This window comes from Schistocerca gregaria, chromosome 4 (genome assembly GCF_023897955.1).
Source record: "Schistocerca gregaria isolate iqSchGreg1 chromosome 4, iqSchGreg1.2, whole genome shotgun sequence".
NCBI classification, from domain to species: domain Eukaryota; kingdom Metazoa; phylum Arthropoda; class Insecta; order Orthoptera; family Acrididae; genus Schistocerca; species Schistocerca gregaria.
Window position 1 is genome coordinate 143674331 of NC_064923.1, and position 27980 is coordinate 143702310.

A 27980-nucleotide genomic window follows, 5' to 3' on the forward strand; every position below is an offset into this window, starting at 1 on the left:
TATATAACTGGGGGAAAGATAGATATCGCTTGTATTAAAATTAAACAGATGCATGTAAAATGAAACGCAGCTATATGGATATTAAGAGCTGATATGAAAAACCAAGTACTAAGCAAAGAGGGGAAATAAACGTGGGGGCTATATGAAAGAAATTAACTTGAAAGCAAAGTTATAGAAGGGGAAGAGGACGTCGATGAAGCTAACAGATACGATACCCCGTGAAGAATTTGATAGAGCTCTGTAAGACTTAAGTCGATAGGACTGCAAAGAAAGCAACAGGGACATATGTGGACGTTTGCCGGCCGCGGTGGTCTCGCGGTTCTAGGCGCGCAGTCCGGAACCGTGCGACTGCTACGGGCGCAGGTTCGAATCCTGCCTCGGGCATGGATGTGTGTGATGTCCTTAGGTTAGTTAGGTTTAAGTAGTTCTAAGTTCTATGGGACTAATGACCACGGCAACTGAGTCCCATAGTGCTCAGAGCCATTTGAACCATTTGAACCATATGTGGACGTTAGCGAACTGTAAGTTGAATAAGCTATGGTTGCAAAATACTAATTCGAATTATTTACAGAAGAATGGAAAGACTGACTGAAGCAGACCTTTGGGAAGAAATGCAGGAACATGCGAGATAATACTGGCCCTAGGACTTATCTTAAAAGATGGATTAATGAAAGGTAGACATGCACTTACAGCTTTCGTAGTTCTGTAGAAAACTTTTTTACAGTGTAGATTGAAATAATTCTTTGAAATTCTCATGGTGACAGGGGTAAACTACAGAGCGCGAATGATTACAAACAACTAGTACAGAAAATAGAGACGAATTATACTAGTTGAGGTGCGGAAAAGGGAACAGTGTCTGAAATGGCAGTGAGACAATATTATATCGTATCTGGACATTGGGCAAGCAATAAAGGAAAGCAAAGAAACATTTGGAGGAGTTAAAGAAGAATAAATACAATCTTTGTGGTTTTTCAGTGACGCTGAAATCCATGCAGAGACAACTAAGGATAATGCCTCTGCACCGGTATTTATACGCGACACCGATTTAAGTATGAAAGTATCTATGTCTCCCACGCAACTGTGAGTGTAAGACATAGATATACCCTGGGACAGCATCGATGGTACTGTAAGACCCTTGTACTTTTCCCCCTCTGACAGACTTAAAATTCTCCCATGCATTCATGCACATTTGACAGTAATATACACAAATTCATTAGTGTGATTTGTAGTAAACATTAATAGTTTGTTTCCCTGGTGTTTCTTTTGACTAGATATGATATTTTACTAACTAATAATACTATTGTTCTAGAATTCACTTAGCATGTCATGCAAGAGGTATTTTGAAACTGAGTGTGACCACCGTGCTATCAAAAATATGCATCGCACCCTGTTTTTTTAACGAAATGACAGTGATATGCCCGCATCTGTTATTACTCTGCTTGTTTGACGCTACGTCCAATGTATTTCCTCTCTTTTCCTTTTATTATGGTGTTTTGTATGATTTTAGATATACTTGAAAACGGACAGTGTCTGAAAACAGAAGTGAAAATACAGTAACTTAAAATACAGCCTGGTGTACCGAGTACCTTATAGCAGGCCGAATGAAGATTGTCTTGCAACGAGGATATAACAAAAGCAAAAAGGTTTAATAGAATGTATACGAATTAAAACAGCCGATACCGAGGGAATTAGATCAGAAAACGGTGCAGTAAAGGTTGTAGGTAGAGTTGTGCTATTTAGGCAGCAAAGTTAATGATGATGGTCGAAATACAAAGAATACAAGTGTAGCGTGCTATGGAAGTCAAACGTGGACGATAAACAGCGCAGACAAGCAGACAATATAAGCATCTCAAAATGGCTTTGAGAGAAGAACGCTGAAGGTTAGATGGGTAGATAATGTAACCACAATGAGGAGCTACTGGATAGAACTGGGAAAAGAAAAATTGTCGCATAACTTGACTGGATTGGTTGACAGGACACATTCTGAGATATCGAGGAGTCGATAGTTTATCACTCGAGTGTATTGTGGGAGGGTAAATTGTAAAGGGTCACGAAGAAATGAATAAGCAGAGTGAAAAGGTTTCAGGCGCCAGTGGGTATTCGCAGATGAAGAGGTTTCCACAGGTTAGAGTACTGCAGAGAGCTGCATCAGTCAAGTCTATGGACTGTAGACCACAACAACAACAACAACAACGACGACACGGGTTAGACCGTTTCTGTAGGTTACAGCACCATTGTCCAACTGGTGCTCGACCTCTAATGTCCTTGACGGAGGTAGCGTTCCTTGTCATCCTGTCATCTCGGAGCTTCCGTGGCTTCGTGCGAAGTCGCGTCGCGTCGACGTGCGGCACGCGAGGCGAAATACGCGATGTGCTGCTCCGGAAATGAGTAGTAAACGCTTAATGGCGGAACCGGATTAATTCATTACACTGCTGAGCACGCAAAACGTGGGTCACATGTAAAATGATGCACTATGTTCCAAGTCGTCAGGAACAAAAGGTGTAAGCTACAACGAAACACATGTAACACATTACTCGTTTATTTATAAAGACGGACACGGAACAAAATTAATGGAAAAGAATGAAGTGCTTGAATGTAAGAGGTTGCAGCCTCTCTCCCGTAGTGATCAATCTATCCATCGGGGAAGCAAGGACAGAAATAATGGCAAGAATCAACAGTGGGATTAAAAGTCGGGTTATAAGAATATCAGCTCATTACGGAACAGTGATATTTTCCTTGTACGTAGTGTATTGTTGAGATCTTCCGTGCATATGTAGTTAAATTTACATAGTTGAAATTACAATGATAAATTTCTTGAAGGAAGTCATTGTCCTGCATGGGCTGTTTTTATTTCAAGCTTTTTTCGCTTTTAGTTAATTTGCTCCTTCCACTGGGCATTTTCTTATTACCTGGTAGTGAAATAAGTGACAATAGTTACAGTAGCTTCAAGAACTGAACAGTCACAAATATACAGGATGGTCCAAAAACCATGATAGAAAGTATGTTCAGTTCCTAATTTCATATGTATTGTAATAACACATATATCGGTATTTCAGGTGAATGCCTGATTACAGGAATTAAAGAAGAAGCAATGTGGAATCACTGATCTTGAAAGAACGATTATTCATCGTAAGAACGTTTTATGAGAATAACCGCAGTAGTGTCATCGTTCGACGGGCGCGTCTGCCAGAGCTATGAAAGAAAAGGGCATCTAGTGAAGTGTTTATCATGTGGCAAGTTATAGCACTCGAATGTCGTAGTGATTTTGAAGCCATCAGATGGTCGATGCTCTGGTCCTCATCTCACACTGAATTTCGTTGTTGACAGGTTTACGGCCAGAGTTGAATCTACCGGGAGTGTTTTGGATGCAAGAAGCAAGGCATCCGGACGAAAATCCTCAATCGTCACCAACATCAACACGTAACAAAATGTTATGAGAATAACCTAAGTAGTGTCACCGTTCGACGGGCGTGTCCGTTAGAGTTCTGAAAGTAAAAGCTATCTAGTGAAGTCTTTCTCACGAATGTCGCAGTGATTTTGAAGCCATCAGATGACTGATATTCTGGTCCTCATTTCACACTGTTGACTGGTTTACCGGGAGTGTTTGGGATGCAAGAAGCAAGGTATCCGGACGAAAATCCTGAGTCGTTACCAACAACAACACGAAGCGTGTCCGCGAATTCTTAGAGGATTAACCAACCACATCCACTCGACAGGCGTCCCAACAGTTAAACATATCCAAAACATCATTACGAGTGCTCGCGAAAGTGGCGGCGCTGCGTCCCTACAAGATCAAAATGCGCGAGCTACTGGAGCCGGGGGACACTGCGGCGGACAGATTTCACAAACCACGTGATCGAGAAACTTGAAAATGGTGCCATCAGTGAACACAAGATAAGGTTCAGTGATGAGGGACATTTTCAGTTGGATGGTTACATGAAGAAACAAAACCGTCGCCAGGGAGGTATGGGAAATTCTCATCTGAGCGTCATCTCGCAATTCTATTCACAAAAGGGTCACGGTGTAGTGTGCCACGTCGTGGAGTGATCGAAGCGGATCATTGGTCCGATATTCATTGACAGTATGGTCACAGCAATATTAAGAGTTGCTGGAGCGGTACTACTTTGGCCAAGAAGCGAACCGTCTCCACATGACTCGCTGGTACTGGTTCATGCAGGTTGGGGCTCGTCACCATGTAACTGCTGACGTCTTCACGTGGCTTGAAACAACGTTTGGTGAACGTTTGATTGCATTGGATGCACAGAAATTAAGAAGGCACGGGATGGAGTGGCCGCCATACAGTCCGGACCTCAACCCGTGCAACTTTTTCTCGTGGGGTCACATGAAGGACAGAATCTATAGGAATCTCCTTGAGTCACCTGATGCAGTTGAGTCCGTCACACTCCAGCGCGTTATGACAGAGTTTCGGTAAAGGCTCTATAATACTGTGGCCGGGGACGGTCGACATTTCGAGCACCTTCCACATCAGATGTCATTCATATCTTTTTTCAACGCAATAAGGTTCATGTACTTGCATGTTACCTCTTTTCCATAACGCTCGCGTACTTTCTATCATGTTTCTCGTGGTGTCACCGCAGGACACCACACTGGCTAGGTTGTAGGCTTCAAATCGGACGCGGTCCGTCAGTACACATCGGACCCCCGAGTCGCCACTGTCGACGCTAGGAGACCGAGCCCCGCCACTCGGCTGGTCTTACGAGACAAGATAGCGCACTGCCCAGTTCTACAGCCGCCTTTAGTAGGAATGGTTCACTTGTTATAGCTTCAGAGATTTCATTTGCAGAGATGCTAGTTAGCATACGCTTCAGCTAAGTCAGTAGCTACATACGACCTAGCCAGGCGCCACATACAGTTTATGTATTGCCAATTAATCTATATGTGTGAAGCAATCATAACTGTAAAGCAGTATTCGTAGTTCAGTCTATAACTGCAATTTAAAATATTATTGCACAAAGCCAAGATCGACGTTCATCGCTGTTGCTGAATTAAAGCTAAGTATTTAATTGTATTCCTGTCTATTAACCTCTAATCACCTAAGATGTTCCAAATACATTCCGTCAAGTATAGTTCATTTATCCTCACGTCAGCCTACGTGATCAACGAGTGAAATAACCGCCACGCCTTGTGATCAGACTAAGAGTCAAATTGCGTGACTCAGCCGGATCAACCTTTCTCCATGAGGCCCATAGTTTCACCTCCTACACAACATTTCTGCACCACCCTGCACATCAAAACTTCTGACACACCTCCATCACAGTGAAAAACTGTAATCACATATCCTATCTTCCACACATTAGAGTTGAGGAAGCTCCACCTACTGATATCCCTAATAAAGATTACTAGTGAAGGCTGTGGTAGCGAACAGAACCTGCATGTACAATGACGTGACCTTAAGTCATGGGATGCGCGCAAACACACATGGCGGTAGTGTCGTATACACAAGGTGTAGAAGGCTAGTGCATTGGCAGAGCTGTCAACTGAACTCAGATCATTTATGTCCTCCCCCGGTAGCTGAATGGTCAGCGTGACGTATTGTCAATCCTCTGGACCCGGGTTCGATTCCCGGCTAGGTCAGGGAATTTTCGCCGCCCAGGGTGTGGGGGTTGTGCTGTGCTTACCATCATCCTCATCGACTGCAGGTCGCCGAAGTGGCGTCAAATTCAAAGGCCGGCACCCAGCGAACGGTCTGCCTGACGGAGGACCCTAGCCATACGATAAAATAAAATAAAATAACGGTCATTTATGTGCAAACGCTTCCCACATGACTACAGCCGCACTTCGAGAATTAAAAGGCTTTAAAATCAGGATGATAGTAGGTAGACAAATGAGACATTTTGTTCCGGAAATATGTAGAGAATTCAATATTCCGAATCCCCAGTATCTAGAGTAGTATCTAGAGTGTGACGAAAATATCAAATTTCAGGCATTACCTCTCACCAAGGGCAACACAGTGGCCGACGCCTATCACTTAACGACCGAGAACAGTGGCGTTTGCGGAGAGTTGTCAATGCCAACAGACCGCAGAAGTGCAAATCAGCGCCAAATAATCACAGAAATTAATTTTGGACGTACGACAAACGTATCTGTTAGGACAGTGCGAAGAAATTGCGAGATAATGTGCTTTGGCAGCAAAGGACCGACACGAATGCCCTTGCAAACAGCACGACATCACTTGTAGCGCCTCTGCCGGGCTCTAGGCCTTATCTGTTGGACGCTAGTTGACTGGGAAGCGGTGGCCTGGTCAGTTGAGTGCTGATAAAGGTTGATGGCAGGGTTCGAGTGTGGCGCAGCCCCCTATGAAGTCTTGGACAAGGCACTCTGCAAGCTGGTGATGGTTCCATAATGGTGTGGGCTCTGTTTACAAGGAATAGCCTGGGTTATCTGGTCAAACTGAATCCATCTTTGACTGAGAATGGTTATTCTCTGATACCTGGAGACAACTTGCAGTAGTTCATGCACTTCATGTTCCCTAACAACGATGGAATACTTACGGATAACAATGCGAAATGTCACTGGGCCACAACTGTTCGCGAATGGTCTGAAGAACAATCTAGACAGTTCGAACGAATGGTCTGGTCACCCACGTAACTTAGCATGAATCTCATCGAACATTTATGGGACATAGTCGAGAGGTCAGTCCGTGCACAAAATCCTACGCTGGCAATATTTTCGCAATTATAGACGGCTATACAGGCAGCATGGTGCAGTAATCCTGAAAAGGGCTCCCAACGACTTTTAGAGTCCACATTGTGTCGAGTTGCTACACTATGCCAGACAAAATGTGGTCCCACACAATGTTAGGAGGTATCCCATAACTTTTGTCGCCTAAGTGTAGACAACTAATCAGTATAGGTCACATAAAAGGCTAAATAAGTATTACACTTGGTAAGACACGTCAAATGACGTTAGAACTTACTTACACAGATGTAAATTCCGTATAGAAGATGATAAAATGCAAACTTTAAGCGACTCTTCGTCGCTGTGCCAGCGCAAACAATATTAAGATCCCTTAGTTGACATATCAAATAAAACTGCACATAACTTGGTCAATGTAAAAAAAATCAAGCAGTATATGAAGGGCTTATTTCAATAGTGGTACAAGTTCATTACCTCCACTTATCTGTCTCTAATGCTTCTGACATTATTGGTCCAAACAAACAGAAAGAAAGGTTCATCACTAGCAAGAAGCCATATGCTTGAATATTTGTGGTATCACAAGTGCATTTTTTTCAGCTTTCATTTAACTTTAGGACTCTGTATCTAAGAATGAACAAAAATGGACTTGTACCACTATTGAAATAAGCCCTTCACATATATCAGCGAACTTCTCTAAGCACCTCCGACATTATGTGAATGACACAATTCCATGACGTTGGACTGAAAGAGGAGAACCCGGTGTCCTCCCAGGTCTCCGGACCTCACATCTGACCGCTTATATCTGTGGGGTTACGTAAAAGACAGCGTTTTTGTACCACCTATGCCCGACACTCTTGAAAGTCTCCGACTTCGCATTGAATTCGATAAAGTGACACCGGCAGGAAATGAGCCACAGTTTTGATATTTGTCGTGCAACACATGGTGTTCGCATTGATTGCATCACATTTGGAACTTTTCTCTTTCAAGGATCGATGGAATTGTGTTCCAATTTTTTTCTATTTTGGAAGCAATAAATGTTTAAGATCTGTTTCTGCTTCTTGAATAGCTCTGTAGTCATTATACATCCTTTATCTACTATGTGTAATGCATGCCGATTATGTCAGTGTCTTTAGTGTCATGGCTCTTGCCATGCAGATGAAACTTAAATAATGAAGGGTTGCAGTAGCCACGAGAAATGTGTGATGCTCATTTTTGATGACCTGCTCATCTAACACAGAAACTGTCATACGTACCACAGTCTATTTTATAAACCCCGACTGGGGAATGGGTTACGTTTTCGTATGGTGAGCCGTATTACCTTATCTAAGGAGTTGCTGTACCAAAAACTGAAGCGCACTTGCCCCAGCAACGTATTTCAGTATCGACAATTCCAAATTAATTTCTTCCGGCCTGAGGAGCAGTAAAATGGTTCAAATGGCTCTGAGCACTATGGCACTTAACATCGGAGGTCATCAGTCCCCTAGAACTTAGAACTACTTAAACCCGACTAAACTAAGCACATCACACACATCCATGCCCGAAGCAGGATTTGAACCTGCGACCGTAGCGTTCGCGCGGTCCCAGACTGAAGCACCTTGAACCGCTCGGCCACATTGGCTAACTGAGGAACAGTAAATGATTTATTATAAGATTTCTTATGTGGTTCTGTGAGGCTTGAGGAACTGGGGACGACTGCATCTGTTGTTCTTGGTTTCCTAAAAACATTGAAGTAGAGGCCACAGTTTCTGTTTCTGACTGTGGGTGAAAGGAAATTAATAACAGATTGTTCTCTATCACCACTCTAAATTTTGTACTAGGATGCAAGGTATTAAGTTAAGCATGGTGTGTGCCAAAAGTGAATAAGAAAAGCGTCTCGCCTACGTATTTCTTGCAGTAAATGATCTTTTCAGCTGTGCATGAGTATTCAGGATTTCATTGCCAGACAGCTTGAAAATGTCCAAAGTGGAGAAATTATCTAATAGGGAAGAAGCATAAAATGAATTGTTTATTCCAAAAATAAAGACAGCCTACGCAGGACAATGACTTCCTTCAAGAATCATTCAGCAACTGTGGTCAAGTACACACAAAAGCCTATTGACAGTGATGAGTACACTATTAAATGATCGTTCTAGATCTAACAACATAAAATAAATTGTTTAAGCATTGTATGACATCATCTATAACTGAAACAAAAGCGGAAAAGAAACATAGGAAAGAAGGAGCCCATTGAGCATGTAGACAGCCCAGTTTTCGTCCTTGCGTTTCTATTTGAGGAAATGGTTTTTACAAGAGGAAATTAGATTTAGGCAGACCCAGGTAACAGTTGTGAGGAGAGGGGTAACAGTTGGCCTTGTCCCGTTACACTTGCGGAACACCTGATACAACAAAAAAGCTTTATCGCAAGCAGACTGAGTAGGGCAGAAGTACCCAAACAGCAACTACAATGAAGAGTCGTATTTTATGGTGTGCTTCGCAAAACTTCACAGATTGTTCTATTATTTGCACAAAATATTAGAGAAAGTGAAGATGTGAATTTGTTCAGATGCTTCTGTAAACTACAACTAAAAGTTTCTTTGTAACTGTTTATGTAATTTAGTCTCAATATACACTGTTGTTTGTAATGTTTAACACATGTGAGCCTCAGCACAAATGGACCAAAACAAAACTCTAAGAACAATTTCTTCCTAATTTCGCCAATAACTACATATAAAAACCGATAACTAAATAGAAATTACCAGTTGTTTATACATTGCAGTAAAGTCAACAAAAGTAAACAGAAACTCAGTCATCGAAAACATTAACTAACCATGGCCTACTAAAACGAGAAAAAACATACTTGGAAATGGGAATCATTTCCAGAAACGCTTCGTTTGAAATATGAATAAAACAAAATCGTGACCTGTAGCGGTAAGGTATATATAAACATACCCACTAAGTTATTTCAGTAAATCGTCATTATTTCTACAGAGTGTTACTGTTTGATATCAAAATCCACTTCATTTTTCCTAAACCTCATGTTCCAATATAACGAAGGCAATCGTAACAGCAGCTCCAGTAGCAGCGACGTTGTCTGTCGTTTATGCTGGGTCGCTTCGACTTTCAGAATTATTTCCTTTAGAATGTGGCGAACGTTTGTAAACAAAAGCAACATTAAATTTCAGGAGAATTTAATCAAGGTGAGTTCAGTCGCTTCTTTTGTTCCATTGGTGAACAAATTCACTATGGTTAGTGGAACATTGAAGTGAAGGTGAGCATTCATGTACGTCGAATACTTTGTTGCTAAATACAGCGATCTGATATTTAAGTAAACTACAGTTAGGTAAACCTGCAGGCAAGAGATTAGTTAAAGAGTACATTATAGTTAAGTGCAAACGCTCTAAATGCAGTTATTATTATTGTCGTTTTGGTTCCCAGTTACACTTTTAGACATTAAGTCAGACAGACGAAGACGTAGGAAGGGCTCTCTGCACAGATGCTAAATGACGCTCTAAAAAAAGTTGCATAAATAGAACATTACACTGGACTGTAGGGAAAACGATATGGGGCCGTTATAAACTGTAAGATTTACTGGTGATGTTACTATCTTCGGTGTAAGCGACAGAGAACTACAGGATGTAGAAAAGGAAGTGGTCTACCAAACCAGGAATACGGATTGATGAAAACCATGAGAAATAGCAGAAATGATATTATTGATATACTTAACATCAATACTGTGGGCCATGCAACAGATTATGGGATGGAATTCTTCTACATTGGAGACTACATAAATTGTGACGCACAAAGCAAGGAGTACATAGAAAGCATACTAGCACACGCAAACAGGGAAAGCCTAGCCAAAGGAATTATGCTGGAATCAAACGTTAGCCTTAGTTTGAGAAAGAAATTTCTGAGAATTTACAACCAGAGAATTGAATTTTTTGTGAGTGAACCATGAGATACTGGTGAACCGGAGAGCAAGAGAATCGAAGCCTTTGTGATTTAGAGCTACAGATACGCGCAAAAAATTCGATATAGTGATAAGAAATGAGGGAATTATTCGTGTGGAGGATAAAAATATGTGGAAAATATTGACGAGGAGAATGAATAAGATGATAAGATGATAGGATATGTTTAAGACATCAGGGGATAAGTCTTATGTCCGATTACTGCATTGTAACATGTTCACCGCTAACAATCCTCTACCAACCGCCAAGAAGTCATGCCAGTAATACCACTAAAACGAAACGGGAACATATTCGATCTTACTAACTAAACCCTACCGTCCAGCTAGAGACTGACATCAAAATCAGTTGCAAAATCTATGAGCACTCACTTGGAGCCATCACTCGCCTGGATCAAAGGAAATTTAAACAAAATCCATGATCGTGAGCGGAAAAGTACGTCTGGAATTTGTAAAGAAATATCTTGGTTTATTACGAAGGGTCACCCTCCCCCAATTTTTGACATACAGCCACGAAACCATCACTTCCACTTCAGAGGGCGCACGGTTACTGCTTACTACAGCCACATTCCCCAACTCACCTCCTCCCCTCCTCACAATCCCGAAGGGCTGCCGGCTGGCCGCTGATACTGGAGCTAGCTTCGAAACCGCTCCACAAAACTATTAATTTTGGGACAATCAGCTTCCACAGTAGCATGTAGGCACTCCTACCGATTTACTGATAACGCTCATAGTACTTGTAAGGTGCTTCCTGCCGTCACTTTTACAGCTTTACATCCCAAAGCATGTTGGTTTTTTTTTTTTTTCGTCAGTACCTTTCTTGTGCAAATCTCTTGGCGATGAAATCCGCATGGAAGGGTTGGACCACAATGGACGTAGCTGGATTATGAGGAGACCGACCCATGATCGTCTTCAGGGAACTGGAAAACCGGCGACGCCGTGTGAAAAAAAAAAAGAAAAAAAACGGCAAACACTAGCCAGTGTGGTCCGCCTGTGTATCTGAGTTGTCAACGTGGCTGACTGCATCAAAGGACACGGGTTCGATGGTCCCCCTGTGTAGCTGAATTGTCAACGCGACTGACTGCCATCAAAGGACGCGGGTTCGATTCCAAGAGCTGCCAGCGGTCTTTCCTTGGTGGGAAGACTGGATCTGTCAGCAATCAGCCTCATGATGCCAGTTGAGGAGGCGCGTAGTAGCGGCTGGAGGTATCGAAAACTGACAAAGGCTGGGAGAGCGGTGGATGGACAGTCGCTGCTCCACACTGAATAAAATGACACATGGGTGGAGGATAACACGGGGATTGGTCGGTATCGATCGCCTCGACATGGCCTGTGGAGGGAAGTGCGTAATGCCCCAGAGCAAGTAGTAGTCGTGGGGCCACTCTTGGATTAAAAGGCAAAATAATTTTTTATGAAAATAGTACACATAATTTTTAATATTATAGTAAAATAAAATCAAATTTGCAACAGCTACCTGTCCGTTACATCACTACACATTTCAGACACTGCACGCAGAGGTTTTAGTTTCTAGCCAAAGACTTACGTGCTACAGCTTTCCACGACTGTGAATTATACACAAAGTCTTTATTTCTGAATAAATACTGCGAATAATGTACCTTGAACCTTATCAATGAAAGTAAGATGATGAAGTGTATCAAACGAATACGATGAGTGCAGAGAGGATTTTTTAGTAGACAGGACCCAGTTGCTATATTGGATGGAATGACGTGAACAGATGCATAAGTAATTCAAGACAGTCCTATGGAAGTGAGCTGTGACCCTTGACTTGATTTGATTTACGCAAGAAGACCAAACAACGATGGTCTTAGCTCTCTGTTGAATGCGTAGAAACTGTGTTTACTGAGCGGTTTCTGTTCCTCGCATTCACTTAAAACTAACCAGTATCATTAATGAATAGTAAAAGACACTTTACTAGGTTTTTAAGAGACACAGTGTCGTCAGGAATCAATGCTCCTAATATTTTGTGTATTCTGGCCTCCAATGCGAAACGTTGGATTATTAGATGTGGTGCGGTTTCATCCTTATTACCAAATGGTCTACACTTAGGGACTTCCATCTCTTTATTCTTCAGGTGCAGGGTTTTCCTGAAGCGCACTTGCCAGTTACCGATCATATCTCTTCTTCAAACTCAGAACATCTCTCAAAACATGGCTACGGCATCATTAGCTGGCCACGTTTTTGCTTCAGCTCCATAGTTTTTATTGTATCATCCCTTTCCTTACTAATGAATAAGACACATTCCAGCCCAGATATGACCCAAAATATTCACGTCTGAGTCAGCTACAGGACAAAAAATATTAAAAATAACCTCTGATTCTCATCCAGATGATGCAATTACCAATAACTGCGCTATACATAATGGATAATTATCAATATGGAAAGAGATAGATTCACAATTGGAAACAAGATAAGTAGCTCCACAACTGTATCGATGGTTCATTAATGGAAAAAGATGGACACGTTGACTGAGGAAATTATGGCAATATTTTCTCTTTCAATCAAACTCTAGCACCGTACTCCTCAAATTTTGAAGGTGAAGTTCAAGCCATCAGAACTGCAACGATTCAGGTAAACAACCATTTGCACACGTTCGATAATGCAGCTATATTTTTTGATTCCACAGCAACAATATAGGCAACTGTCAACACACAACATCCAAAAATCGATCAAGCTAATAAAGTCCCAGAAGTAATTAAACACAACAAAAATTGTAATTCAGTGTACACCCCCTTACTGCTGCTTAGACGGTAACGCAAAAGCAAATTTTCAAACCAAAAGAGGCAGAAAATTTAAACATATTGGAAAAACTAACAAGCGCTTTTCAGTGAAACGCGTTATTAGCAACACATTTGAAACAGAATAGTAACAGTCCAGTAAAATCTCACTTGAGGGAAAAGCTCAAGGACGACTTGGTAGTTGCTGATGGACCAAGTAGAGAAACAGTAGCGATTTCGTCTTGACAACTGGAAATGAGTGTCTCGTCGCCCATCTCCGCCGGCCGTTGTGGCCGAGCGGTTCTAGGCGCTTCAGTCTGGAACCGCGCGACCGCTACGGTCGGGCATGGATGTGTGTGGGGTGTAAGTAGTTTTAAGTTCTATGGGACTGATGATCTCAGATGTTAAGTCCCATAGTGCTCAGAGCCATTTGAACTATTTTCTTCACCCATCCCCCTATGATATTTATCCTGCCGTCTCCAGAATGTGTTCTGTGTCATATGGTTGGTTCGATCATTAACAAAGAACATATGAAACAGTGAAACTTCCTGTGTGCCGGATCGAGACTCGAACTCGGGACCTTTGCCTTTCGTGGGCAAGTGCTCTACCAACTAAATTTCGTATCAGCACACACTCCACTACAGAATAAAAATCTCATTCTGGATACATTCCCCGGTCTGTGGCTAAGCCATGTCTTCGCAATATCCTATCCTCCAGGAGTGCTAGTTCTGCAAGGTTCACTTATGTGACGTTTGGAACGTAGGAGACAAGGTACTGGAAGAATTGAAGCTGTGAGGACCTGCTGTGACTCGGGCTTGAGTAGCTCTGTTGCTAGAACACTTGCTCACGAAAGACAATGGTCCCGAGTTCGAGTCTCGGACCGGCGTACAAACCTGCCAGAAAGTTTCATATCTGCGCACACTCTGCTGCACAGTGTAAACCTCATTATGGACATAAAATAGTGTACGAAAGTAAGTGATTATCATTCAGACACAACACCATTGTATTGGGAAGCAAAAAATGGAATAAGTCAAGTGCATAATGTTAAATTAATAATAGTGAAGTAGGTAGGGGACATTGGTCCATTAGTTGAATATTGGGAAACTGAAATCGGTCTTCTAGCAAGATACCTCACAAATTATTGTGGAAGCTTTCAGTTGTATGTGAGCTGCCAAACTAGTCTGAAAGGACTAAAATCCATCTAGTTTGCATTCTAAGGATTATTTCCATAACGCACATGCTTATCATCAACATGCTACCGCCGCTTATGAAAATATGAGGGACGTTCAACAAGTAATGCATTTTTTCTAAAATCAGGTCAGTTTTATTCGGCATTTAAATACCATATTACTCCACACTCTTTTGGCTTTTCAATTTAATCTCCGTATAATACAACGGCCTTAGCCACCTTATAGGGAGGTCCTGTACGCCCGAATCATACCACTCTTCAAAATGGATCAAATGACTCTGAGCATTATGGGTCTTAACATCTGAGGTTATCAGTCCCCACGATGTAGAACCACTTAAACCTAAGTAACTTCAGGATATAACACACATCCATGCCCGAGGCAGGATTCGAACCTGCGACCATAGCAGCAGCGCCAACAACCGCTAGGCCATAGCGGCCGGCCGAGCCAACGTCGTGCTGCATCATTAACCTCTTCATCATCCATGTATTGATTTCCGTGGAGTGCATCCTTCGTCTGACGAATAGATGGAAGACGGAAAGATTGAGGTCTGTGCAGTAAGAACAACCCAGTGAAGTTACGTGAGCTCCTCTCGGGTGTGCAGACTTGTGAGAGGCCTTTTGTTGTCATGAGAAGTTCGCTTGCATCTTTTTGGCGATCAATATTCTGTAGTCGTTCGTTCATTTTCCTCACAATAGCACAATACAACTCAGAATGACTCGTTGCAGCGTCTGGGAGGACATCAAACATAACATCCTCCACAGTTCCAAAAGACCGTTCGACTGACTTTACGGGCTGCAGATGCGGATTTGCACTCTTTCTTCACTGGAGAGATGGTGTGCCGCCACTCCAGGGTTTTCCGTTTTGCTTCCAGTTCGTCGTGCGGAACCCATATTTCATTTATTGTGAGGATACTGGACAAAAAGTTTCATGATCATCCTCGGAACGCGCAAGCATTCTGCACATATAGCCCTTCATTGCTCTTTACTGTCTTCTGCCAAGAGGCGAGGAACGCAGCGAGCACACAACTTTTGAGTACCCCAGCTGGTGAATGAGTCGAGAAGCGAGATGATTGATTGGAATCTTTCTGTCACCTCGAATAAGAGTGTCAGCACGTTCCAAAACTACAGTAGTCACAGCTGGGTGCAGCCGGTCTTTTCCGCCTAAAGTAACTCCATAACAGATCTGTACCTGGAATGCATCTCCGTTAGAGAAGCCATTTGGAAGTACACGTACATCTCTGTCACCTACTGGATCTTTACGAGGCTCTAGGGGCTGAAACAAGAATATTCCACGATGTCTCACGATTAATTCCGTACTTCTTCAACCGAAATTGGTACAGGAAAAATAAACTACCCGCCATTAAAGTTGCTAAACCTACGGGAAATGCAGATGATAAACGGGTATTCATTGGACAAATGTACTACAACTGAGATCTGACTACATTTTCACGCTGTATGGGTGCATAGATCCTGAGAAATATATGCTGTTTGGGTGCATAGAACCACCTCTGGCCGTAATAACGTCCTTGATACGCCTGGGCATTGAGTCAAACAGAGCTTGGATAGAGTGTACAGGTACAGCTGTCAATGTAGTTTCAACACTATACCACAGTTCATCAAGAGTAGTGACTGGCGTATTGTGACGAGAGAGTTGCTCGGCCACCATTGACCAGACGTTTTCAATTGGTGAGAGATCTGGAGAATGTGCTGGCCAGGGCAGGAGTCAAACATTTTCTGTATCCAAAAAGGCCCGTACAGGAACTGCAACATGCGGTCGTTCATTATCTTGCTGAAATGTACGGTTTCGCAGGGATCGAATGACGGGTAGAGCCACGGGTCGTAACACATCTGAAATGTAACGTCCACTGTTCAATGTACCGTCAATGCAAACAAGATGTGACTGAGACGTGTAACCAATGGCACACCATACGATCGCACCGGGTAGTATGCCAGTATAGCGATGACGAATACACGCTCCTAATGTCCGTTCACCATGATGTCGCCAAACACGAATGCGACCATTATGATGATGCAAACAGCACCTGGATTCATCCGAAAAAATGACATTTTGCCATTCGTGCACCCTGGTTCGTCGTTGAGTGCACCATCACAGGCTCTTCTGTCTGTGATGCAGCGTCAAGGGTAACTGCAGCCATGGTCTCCGAGCTAATAGTAGATGCTGCTGCAAACGTCGTCGAACTGTTCGTGCAGATGGTTGTTGTCTTACAAACGTCCCCATCTGTTGACTCAGGGATCGAGACGTGGCTGCACGTTACAGCCATGTGGATAACATGAGTGCTATCTCGACTGCTAGTGATACGAGGCCGATGGGATCCAGCACGGCGTTCCGTATTACCCTCCTGAACCCACCGATACCATATTCCGCTAACAGTCATTGAATCTCCACCAACACGAGCAGCAATGTCGCAATACGGTAAACCGCAATCGCGATAGCCTACAATCCGACCTTTATCAAAGCCGGAAATGTGATGGAACTCACTTCTCCTCCTTACACGAGGCATCACAACGTTTCACAAGGCAACGCCGGTCAACTGCTGTTTGTGTATGAGAAATCGGTTCTAAACTTCCCTTATGTCAGCACGTTGTAGTTATCGCCACCGGCGCCAACCTTCTGTGAATCCTCTGAAATGATAATCATTCGGATATCACAGCATCTTCTTCCTGTCGGTTAACTTTGGCGTCTGTAGCATGTCACCTTCGTGGTGTAGCAATTTTAATAGCCAGTAGTGTTAATGTGTTGCATTACTTATCGAAAGCCGCTAGTAACCGATGCGTTTCGTATTTTGTAATGTTTCACTTTTCTTTTTAACTTTTTCACTTCTTTTCCCATCTTTGTCATTGGAGAATTGTGATCCTTTGATTTTGACGGCCCTGGTACGAGCCCAAGTTACGGCTGCATGACGGGATGTTAATACAAATCCCTTTTCCTCAAATTTTTCTGTCATTCCACAGCGTCAGCAGCCTCAACTGCAGAGGTGAGTTTCAGGGCAGCTCCGCGCACGGCGCCTGCCACTGCCGTTGGTGAATGCAACTCGAGAGGTTAGAGACAAGAGTGCGATGTGCAGCGTGCAGCCTACAGCGGGCGCGGCCCAACCTGCAGGGGCGACGCCGCTGCCCGGCAGGTGCCTGGCACAGCCTGCCGTTGGCGCCCCTCCCCCTCCCCTCGCCCTTGCTGTCGCAGTAATGGCAGCCATATCCTGCCGGCGCCCCACAATGGCAGCGCCTCGCCGCGCTACGCCGGGGGCGCCCCTGCCCCGCCGGCTTCAGACGCTGCTACGGCGCGCCCGGCCCGCGCGGCCGACCCGCCGACGTTTTATTCATTTCCTTCCTGCTAAGAGAGATCTCTCGCGAAATGATGAATGGCAGTCGCGGGGCTTTCCCCCGAGCCGCCTCCGCACAGGAAGTGCCGCCTGCAACGCGCTGTCTGCCTCTGCTCCTCGCCCGACCGTACCACAGCCGCGGCAAGGAGAAAAACCCCTCTAACGCGCTGTGCGAAAAGAAAAATAGAACACACATTCGTCACTGGTGTTTACCTTAGCTTTCCTTCTCACATTCGATTATTTTCGCTCTTCTTCGTTTCTGTTAACTCCAACGAAGATACAGTCCCTCTCTACACTGTTGTGTCAAAAATGGTTCAAATGGCTCTGAGCACTATGGGACTTACCGTCTGAGAACATCAGTCACCTAGAACAGAACTACTTAAACCTAACTAAGGACACCGAGCGGTGTGCCCCAGTGGTTAAACACTGGACTCGCATTTGGGAGGACGACTGTTCAATCCCGCGTCCGGCCATCCTAATTTAGGTTTTCCGTGATTTCCCTAAATCGCTCGAGGCAAATGCCGGGATTGTTCCTTTCAAAGGGCACGGCCGACTTCCTTCCCCGTCCTTCTATAATCCGATGAGACCGATGACCTCGCTGTCTGGTCTCCTTCCCCAAGAACAACAACAGCCTAAGAACATCACACACATCCATGCCCTAGGCAGGATTCCAACCTGTGACTGTAACGGTCGCGCGGTCCAAGACTGTAGCGCCTAGAACCACTCGGCCATTCCGGCCGGCGTTTGTGTTACCTCTTATTTTATTATTTTATTGAACATGTATTCTAGTAGGCATGAAAGAATCACCCACGTCGTTTAATATTTTTTGTGGGATCTAAAATTTAAAAACCTCTCTCACACCGGGTTCACTGATCAGGATAGTAAAAAACATGCGTATATTAAGGGAATTTTCATTCTCAAAGCACGCTTATCACATTCACACAGTTCAATACTGATCTATCCTGACTAAATTGAGATTAACTTAAATTCCATAAGGCAGTGAAGCGATTTCGAAGTCTCGGTGCGACGAAAATTGTCACTCGATCTCCTAAAAACATTTGTAGTAATTATTAACTTTCGGTGATCACATGGGGAAGACCGGAGATCTGCTGGTAAGACCGTGTTAGCCTATTTATTGAAAGTAATAATCTGGATATCTTGAGCATACAAAACTGCAGGTTCGTCCAGTGTAAATCAGACGTTCCCCAGTGATCCCGTGCAACACGGCGTAGTAAGCAGACACTGTCAATAATAATCAGTTAAACAATACGCGAACACACTTACTTTAGTTTAGTTCATGTATTAAATTCGTTCTCATACAGAATCTCATCAAGATTGCCATTAGCTCAACAATACATACATATACATCTTCCTTCTTCCACGACTAATCGGCAAGCACTCCTTCATTCTTTTCATAAGAGAAAACAGATAGCAGAGAAGCTATTCCATGGAGTAAATGGACGCTCCAAGGAATAATAGCGCTTGAAATTACTTTGCATTGATAATCATCGTATATTAAAGTTTAGGAATCGATAAGATAAGATGAGATATTTCGAGATATGTACTGAGTTATATGATTTGTAAAATTTCTGAAAATATGGCGGAGAGACCGCTGCAAGAGACATTACAGTCCGTCAAGCAACCTCAGTAGTTTCATTAATTTATATTTTCCCTGTAAGCACTCTTCTAAATTAATTTTTAAAAAATGAATTCCATGTTCTTCCTTTCTGACATGAGAGTGGTAGAGAAAAGAGGGGAACACGTCAGTGATTAAGTCACGCCATTTTCTCTGCTGGCAGTTACCCTAGAATATCTTTCTGTGACCGGCACAGACTGTATACAAGCAAAAATCTTACAAAGTTCTCAATGTTAGAAATCTTTTATTCACCTGAAAATTTGACCAGACTCATCTACAAAACCTATTGGTCCCTGGAGAAAAACTCAGGCATTTGATTACATGAAACTACACTACACGACATTAAAATTGCTACACCACAAAGGCGACGTGCTACAAACGCGAATCTTAACCCACAGGAAGAACATGCTGTGATTTGCAAATGATTAGCTCTTCAGAGCGTTCACACAAGGGTGGCGCCGGTGGCGACACCTACAACGCACTGATTTGAGGTAAGTTTCTCATTCACAAACATCAGTTGACCGGCTTTGCCTGGTGAAACGTTGTTGTGAGGCCTCGTGTAAGGAGGAGAAATGCGTGCCATCACGTTTCCGACTTTGATAAAGGTCGGATTGTAGCCTATCGCGATTGCGATTTATCATATCGAGACAATGTTGCTCGCGTTGGTCGACATCCAATGACTGTTAGCAGAATATGGAATCGGTGGGTTCAGGAGGGTAATACGGAACGCCGTGCTGGATCCCAACGGCCTCGTATCACTGAGAGTCGAGATGTCAGGTATCATATGCGCATGGCTGTAACGGATCGTACAGCCATGTCTCGATTCCTGAGTCAACAGATGGGGACGTTTGTAAGACAACAACCATCTGCACGAACAGTTCGACGACGTTTGCAGCAGCATGGACTATCAGTTCGGAGACCATGGTTGCGGTTCCCCTTGACGCTGCAACACAGACAGGAGTGCCTACGATGGTGTACTCAACGACGAACCAGGGTGCACGAATGGCAAAACGTCATTTTATTCGGATGAATCCACGTTCTGTTTACAGACTCATGATGGTCGGATCCATACTGGTGTATCACTCGGGGTGAAGGCACGGAGTGCCATTAGTTACATCTCTCCGTCGCCTCTAGTTCGCATTGACGGCCCTTAGAACAATGGGCGTTACATTTCAGATCTGTTACGACCCGTGGCTCTACCCTTCATTCGATCCCTGCGAAACCCTACAATTCAGCAAGATAATGCACGACCGCATGTTGCAGGTCTTGTACGGTCCTTTCTGGATGCAAAAAATGATCGACTGCAGTCTTGGCCAGCACATTCTCCACGTCTCTCACCAATTGAAAATGTCTGGTCAATGGTGGCCGACCAACTGTCTCGTCACAATACGCCAGTCACTACTCTTGATGAACTGTGGTATCGTGTTGAAGCTGCATGGGCAGCTGTACCTGTACACGCCATCCAAGCACTTTTTGACTCAATGCCAAGGCGTGTTAAGTCCGTTATTACGCCAGAAGTAATTTTTCTGGGTAATGATTTCTCAGCTACACCACGAAGAAATGCAGATGTTAAACGGGGATTCATTGGACAAATATATTATACCAGAACTGATATGTGATTACATTTTTACGCATTTTTTGTGCATAGATCCTGAGAAATCAGTACCCAGAACAACCACCTCTGGCCGTAATAACGGCCTTGATATGCATTGAGTCAAACAGAGCTTGGATGGCCTGTACAGGTACAGCTGCCCATGCAGTTTCAACACGATACCATAGTTCATCAAGAATAGTGAGTGGCGTATTGTAACGAGCCAGTTGCTCGGCCAGAAATTCACTAGACGTTGTCAGTAGGTGAGAGATCTGGAGAATGTGCTGGTCAGGGCAGCTGTCTAACTTTTTCTGTATCCAGAAAGGCACGTACAGGACCTGCAACATCCGGTCGTGCAGTATCCTGCTGATATGTAGGCTTTCGCAGGGATCGAGTAAAGGGTAGAGCCACGGGTCGTAACACATCTGAATTGTAACGTCCAATGTGCCGTCAGTGCGAGCAAGAGGTGACCGAGACATGTAACCAATGGCACCCCATACCATCGCACCGGGTGATACGCCAGTATGGCGATGACGAATACACGCTTCCAATGTGCGTTCACAGTGATATCGCCAAACACGGTTGCGACCATCACAATGCTGTAAACAGAACCTGGTTTCATCCAAAAAAAAAATGAAGTTTTGCCATTCGTGCATCCAGGTTCGTCGTTGAGTACACCATCGCAGGCGCTCCTGTCTGTGAGGCAGCGTCAAGGGAAACGCAGCCACGGTCTCCGAGGTGATAGTCCATGTTTCTGCAAATGTCGTCTAACTGTTGGTGCTGATGGTTGTTGTGTTGTAAACGTCCCCATCTGTTTACTCAGGGATCGAGACGTTGCTGGACGATCGGTTACAGTCATGCGGTCAACATGCCTTTCATTCGACTCTCAGTGATACGAGGCCGTTGGGATCCAGCACGGCGTTCCGTATTACCCTCCTCAACCCACCGATTCCATATGCTGCTAACAGTCATTGGATCTCGACCAACGCGAGCAGTAATGTCGCGATACGATAAACCGCAATAGCGATAGGCCACAATCAGTCCTTTATCAAAGTCGGAAACCTAGTGGTACTCATTTCTCCTCCTTACACGAGGCATCACTACATCGTTTCACGAGGCAACGCCTGTCAACTGCTGTTGGTGTATGAGAAATCGGTGGGAAACTTTCCTCATGTCAGGATGTTGTAGGCGTCGCCACCGGCGCCAACCTTGTGTGAATGCTCTGAAGAGCTAATCATTTGCATATTACAGCATATTCTTCCTGTCGGTTAAATTTCAGGTCTGCAGCACGTCATCTTCGTGGTGTAGCGATTTTAATGGCCAGTAGTGTAACAGATTTGGCCTATGTACAGTAAAACTTTGTATGATACGTTATATTCTTTCACTCAGTTGTACTCTGATGTACATGACATTATGATGTGTCATATCCTATATGTAAAGCTTCATACCTCCTTTCATATGTTTCTTTTAATTTGTTCTCCTACACTTTATTATCTGTGTTCTCATGACTTTCGTAACCTTTCTGCAGATATTCTAAACAATAGTTTACTTGAAACGCGTCATTAAAGTTCAGTTGCTGGACATCAAGTGACTAAATGTTTCCCAGGCGATCAAAACATCTGTGTAAAAAAAAGGGACCATATCTATACCCCTGGGAAGCCTATATACGTTACACATCAAAATTCACTTCCAACTCAGATATGATGTACGTCCTTCTCTAACTTCGCAGCACTTAAAAATAAATCATTCCAGTGTGCTGTACGTAAAAGGGCATTTTTTACTTGCGATTGACATGGAATTGTGTTGATTTCTAAATTTGCAGCTTAACAATATCACGATACTGTATTACGTTCCTATAACGAAAAGTTATCAGCTGTTCCTCACAACGTCAATAGAAAATGAATAGTTGAAATTTTAATACTGTGTACAATGTCTGACGGCAATACATGCGCACTTCTCTGAGGAGAGATGACTTTGGGTGTATTAGCAGCTGGTGACCGGGTCTTCGAAAGTGTCACATAGTATCCCGATGATCGTTAGTTATGTGTGAAACAGACCGAGTAATTTTTTTTTAAATTACAGTAGAAATATATGACTACTTTGAAACATAATGAATCTTGTCAAAATGCATTAGACAAAGATTTCGCCAGCTGCTGCGGTAATAGAGGGTCCTACGTCTCCCCAGATTCAACCGACCACTGTATGCATTTCAGATCAATCTTCATTTAATTAAATCAGAGTTGACATACGTTGTCCCTTGAAAGCTAATAGTTGTAAATTACTTTACAATAACTTTCTCAATAATTTATATTTTCTTTATATTGTGCTCGACTGCTTCACCAAATTTTTACCGACTTAGTTCTTTCCTCACCTACTTCTAATCGTCACCTCAGTTAAATTAGTAGAATGGACAACTAAGTTACAGGAAACTAGCTGCAAGAGGCGTCTTCTGGTGATCCAGACTAGGACTCCACAGAATACTGAGAGCCTAGGGGCACTCTCGTCTGTGTAAGCCTGAGACTGATTGAGAGTTAGACTCATTAGATACTTCGACCGAAAGTGTCTTTCTGGGCAGCAATGGCCCATGATCATCAACATATTTCATTGTCGTGCGAGTGCTACCTTAGCAGCCCCATCTGATGCTAAAGATTTCACTAGTTAATCCAGGCCAGCATTCAAAACTTTATTGGAACATTTCTTTTAATTTATAAAGAAAGGTAGTTTGCTGAATCTTCCGCACTATAAACAGCGTACGACACTTGGGTGTGAAACTGCGATTATTAACAGTGGTCTGAAGACGTTACGACACGAGCACTGCGGCGATATGTTTAAAAATTTCTGCGTAGTGTGTTTGAGTTTACTGTGTGAGTCTCTATACCCTCTGGTATTGTCTGCATCATTAGGAGACAGAACGTTACGTACAGAAATATGCCTTGAGCTATAGCTAAACATATGCAAAATGAAACTCAAAGACGCTACGACACTCTAAGAAAAACGAAAAAAAGACGCACCACGAACGAATTATCCAAATCGGACGGAAACCCATAGATGTGATGTGCATGTACAGACAAACAAATGATTACAATTTTACAAAAATTATAACATTCAATCAAAAGAGCTTCACAAATTGAGCAAGTTAGTAACAAGTTGGTACACATCTGGCCCTTATGCCAACAGTTATTCAAATCTAAATTACACAAATCTTTGAAGCAGACGAATATTTAACTAATTATGGGCAATATATATTGTATATGTGTAAGTTAGCAATTGTTGGAAAGATAGTAAAATCCCTATTCTTTAATATGGTATGGTATAAGATATGAGTATCGGCACAGAATTTTTTGCACAGCTCATTTCAGGTTATTTCCCTCATAAGAGTGGCGAAATTTTCTGTACCCTCACCGCCATCTATACATATGTAATTGTGTCCTTTATTAATGCTGTACTGAAGCGAATGTTTCATGTAGTGCATAGTTTCGCATTTTTGCGGAGGGAATGCTATATTAGTACACATATTTGTTAGTATATTATTATTAGTTTGAGATACTCCTTGGGCGGCGTGCTGCACGTGGAGTTCGCCAACATGTAGATTTTCCTACATGTTGAACCTCTCCGGAGGATGACCAATTCCATTTCGATTTCCTCAAGTTTTCCTACAGCCATTTCACATTACCGTCCCTGGGCTTCCTTCCCATTTATTTCATTCCTTGGTGGCATGTATTACTTTATTCCAGTGTTTTCCTTAACATTTGTTTGTTCCTTTTTCTTTCATCGTACAAGTGAAGTAATTCTTATTAACCAAGGTTTCTTCTCACGTTACCTTCCTTGCTACCATCCTCATGTGTCCAACTTTGGGACGCGAGGGGTAGCCGCTCGGTCTAGGGCGTCTTGTCACGGTCAGCGCGGCTGTCTCTGTCGGAGGTTCGAGTCCTCTCTCGGTTATGGGTATGTGTGTTGTCCTTAGTGTATTTACTTTAAGTTAAATGAAGTAATGTGTAAACTTAGAGACCGATGACCTCAGCAGTTTGGTCCCATAAGATCTTAGCACAAATTTTCATATTTTATGCCAACTTCGGTGATTGTTCATTTCAAAGACATCCATTCATGTTCAAATGGCTCTGAGCACTAGGGGACTTAGCGTCTAAGGTCATCAGTCCCCTAGACATAGAACTACTCCAACCTACCTAACCTAAGGACAGCACACATCCATGTCCGAGGCAGGAGTCGAACCTGCGATCGTAGCAGCAGCGTGGTTCCGGACTGAAGCGCCTAGAATCGGTTGGCCACAGCGTCCAGCTCCATTCGTCTTCAAGTGGACTAGCTACTGCGATACTCATTATCGCAGCGGTAGAGCGTAGACTATATAATTATCCCAAACCTAAAACTAATATGAACAGTATTAGAACATTTACTAGCTTCCAAAGCCACGAATTCCTCTCCTGTGCCAAATAGGAAATAAAGAGAAACAAATTACGATACACAGCTGCTAATTGTTTAATAATTACTCAAATATTCCACTGTGACCATTAATTCAAGTAAGTAAATGAACTAAAGACGATTGTAAATACGTCACAAGAAGGATCGCAGCGCAGAAGGCAAGCTATTTTATAAAATAGAGGTATCTGTTTTGTATCATGTAACAAAAGCAATAGGAAAATATATTGAAGTGTGAAATGTGTGTGAAACCTTATGGGACTAAACTGCTAAGACCATCAGTCCCTAAGATTACACACTACTTTACCTAAATTATCCTAAGGACAAACACACACACCCATGCCCGAGGGAGGACTCGAACCTCCGCCGGGACCAGCCGCACAGTCCATGACTGAAGCCCCTGAGACCGCTCGGCTAATCCCACGCGGCTATATTGAAGTACTTCATCAAATTTTTATTGAAAAAAATAAAAATAAAGTTGCATTCAGTGTACATTTGTTGTCCTTTTCCGGATTAAGAGCTGCTTAGTCCCGAAGAAACCGCACTCAAACAGGAACGGAGAAAATGGTTCAAATGGCTCTGAGCACTATGCGACTTAACGTCTGAGGTCATCAGTCGCCTAGAGCGTAGAACTAACTAAACCAAACTAAGCTACGGATATCACACACATCCATGCCCGAGGCAGGATTCGAACTTGCGGCCGGAGCGGTCGCTCGTCTCCAGACTGTAGCGCCTAGAACCGCACGGCCACTCCGACCGGCCAGAAACGGAGAGTAGGAAACTAAAAAGTACTGCATATCCCATATTCTCCTGATAAACTGTGCTCTCTGTGCCTTCCATTTCTAGACCTATTTTGTACCGTGAATTCGTCTAAGATTTTTTTGGTTTTATTACTTTTCTGTGGTTATGGAAAAATTTTATTTGAAGCCTGAATCCACTTTCGAAATCAATTATAATTTCCTTCATAAAGCTTGCACGATAATGGAATGCAATAAATTCATCTCTTCCGCATTTCCGACGCAGCCTCTAATACAGCGGAATAATTAGCATCACACACTTTTTTTAATTTCTGTGTTAATGGGATTTGTTTCGCAGATTTTCCTGCTGGCTTTCCCAAACTGTATATTGATTTAAGTAAATATCTCATAACTAGGTAACTTGGAGTAGAGGGTACATAAATTTGCCCGGGTGTTTTCGATACTAATAATTACGTATAATACTATTTTGTATCTAAATATCGGCTATACATTTCAATAAGGCTTGTATTTATCTGGCCAACGGTAACTACAGAAACTGTTCTTTTTAAAACTTTGAACATAGCTGCTAAGGTTGAATGAGCGTGTCAGAATTATATTAGAACAAATAAGCCCTCGGTCACAAATATTAAGTCAAAATTGACCAGATTTCGACGCTACTGTGAGCGTCGTCTTCAGAATTAGACTAACTGTTCTAAAATATATTAGGTATATAATACATTAATAAAATTAAAGTTTGTACTGACTGCAAAAAGATGCAGTAATTACAAGTCACATATTAAAACAGATCTAAGCCGGAAAGGCGACGTCATGAATAGTTGTGAGATGGCGAGCCGCTAAGGGCTGCTCGTAGTGTGAAACAAGGGTTGCAACAAGCTCACAACAACCTCGGAAAGACTACACTGGTGCATATCTGCAACACACCAGATTACCTTAAAGTAAAGTTTTAACAATTCACACAAGCACACAAAATAGGCTCCCGTAGGAGGGATGGAAATGGTACAAAACACTAAAATTAAATGATTAACTTTTCACCGAAGGTGCAACTTGATTTTAACTTCTAAGAAAAGTCTTACGGGGAAAGGGTGGCAACTTTATATACTAAAATGACCGTTTAAATAAAAGCCCATTAAATGCAATCTTATATAAAATTATGCAAGGTTGGCCATACAAGTTAACATGTTCTACAGTACACAGATACCGCCTCTCAAGATGATAGGCAAGATCACAACATATTTCAGGAATTAGGCCGTTAAACTCCAAGCAATAAATTCGTTAACACACTAAATCCGACAAACATGACAGAGGCAGCTATTAACGTACGGCAGAGAGACAGACAGACAGACACACAGACACTACCTACCTAACAAATGCGGACGAGAGACAGACGAACAAGCTGTGGACGAGAGACTGACCACGAAAACAGGATTTAACAAGTAAATGAAACTACATATCACGAGTCACTTAACTTCTAATAAACTGCGATTTCTGGTGGAGACCTGGCGCAGCATCCCCAAATCGCTCTCCCGAACCGTCCGTTGCCAGCCGCTTCAACGGACGCAGGAAGCCGCGCCGATCTCCCGTCTTTCCTGGTCCGCACCAACCGACCGACTGCCCGCTGCTCCGTGCGCGACTGCTGCTCCGTCACGACTGCTCAGCTGGTGCGTCTCGCACTCACTTCCAGACACACGACGGCAGAAAT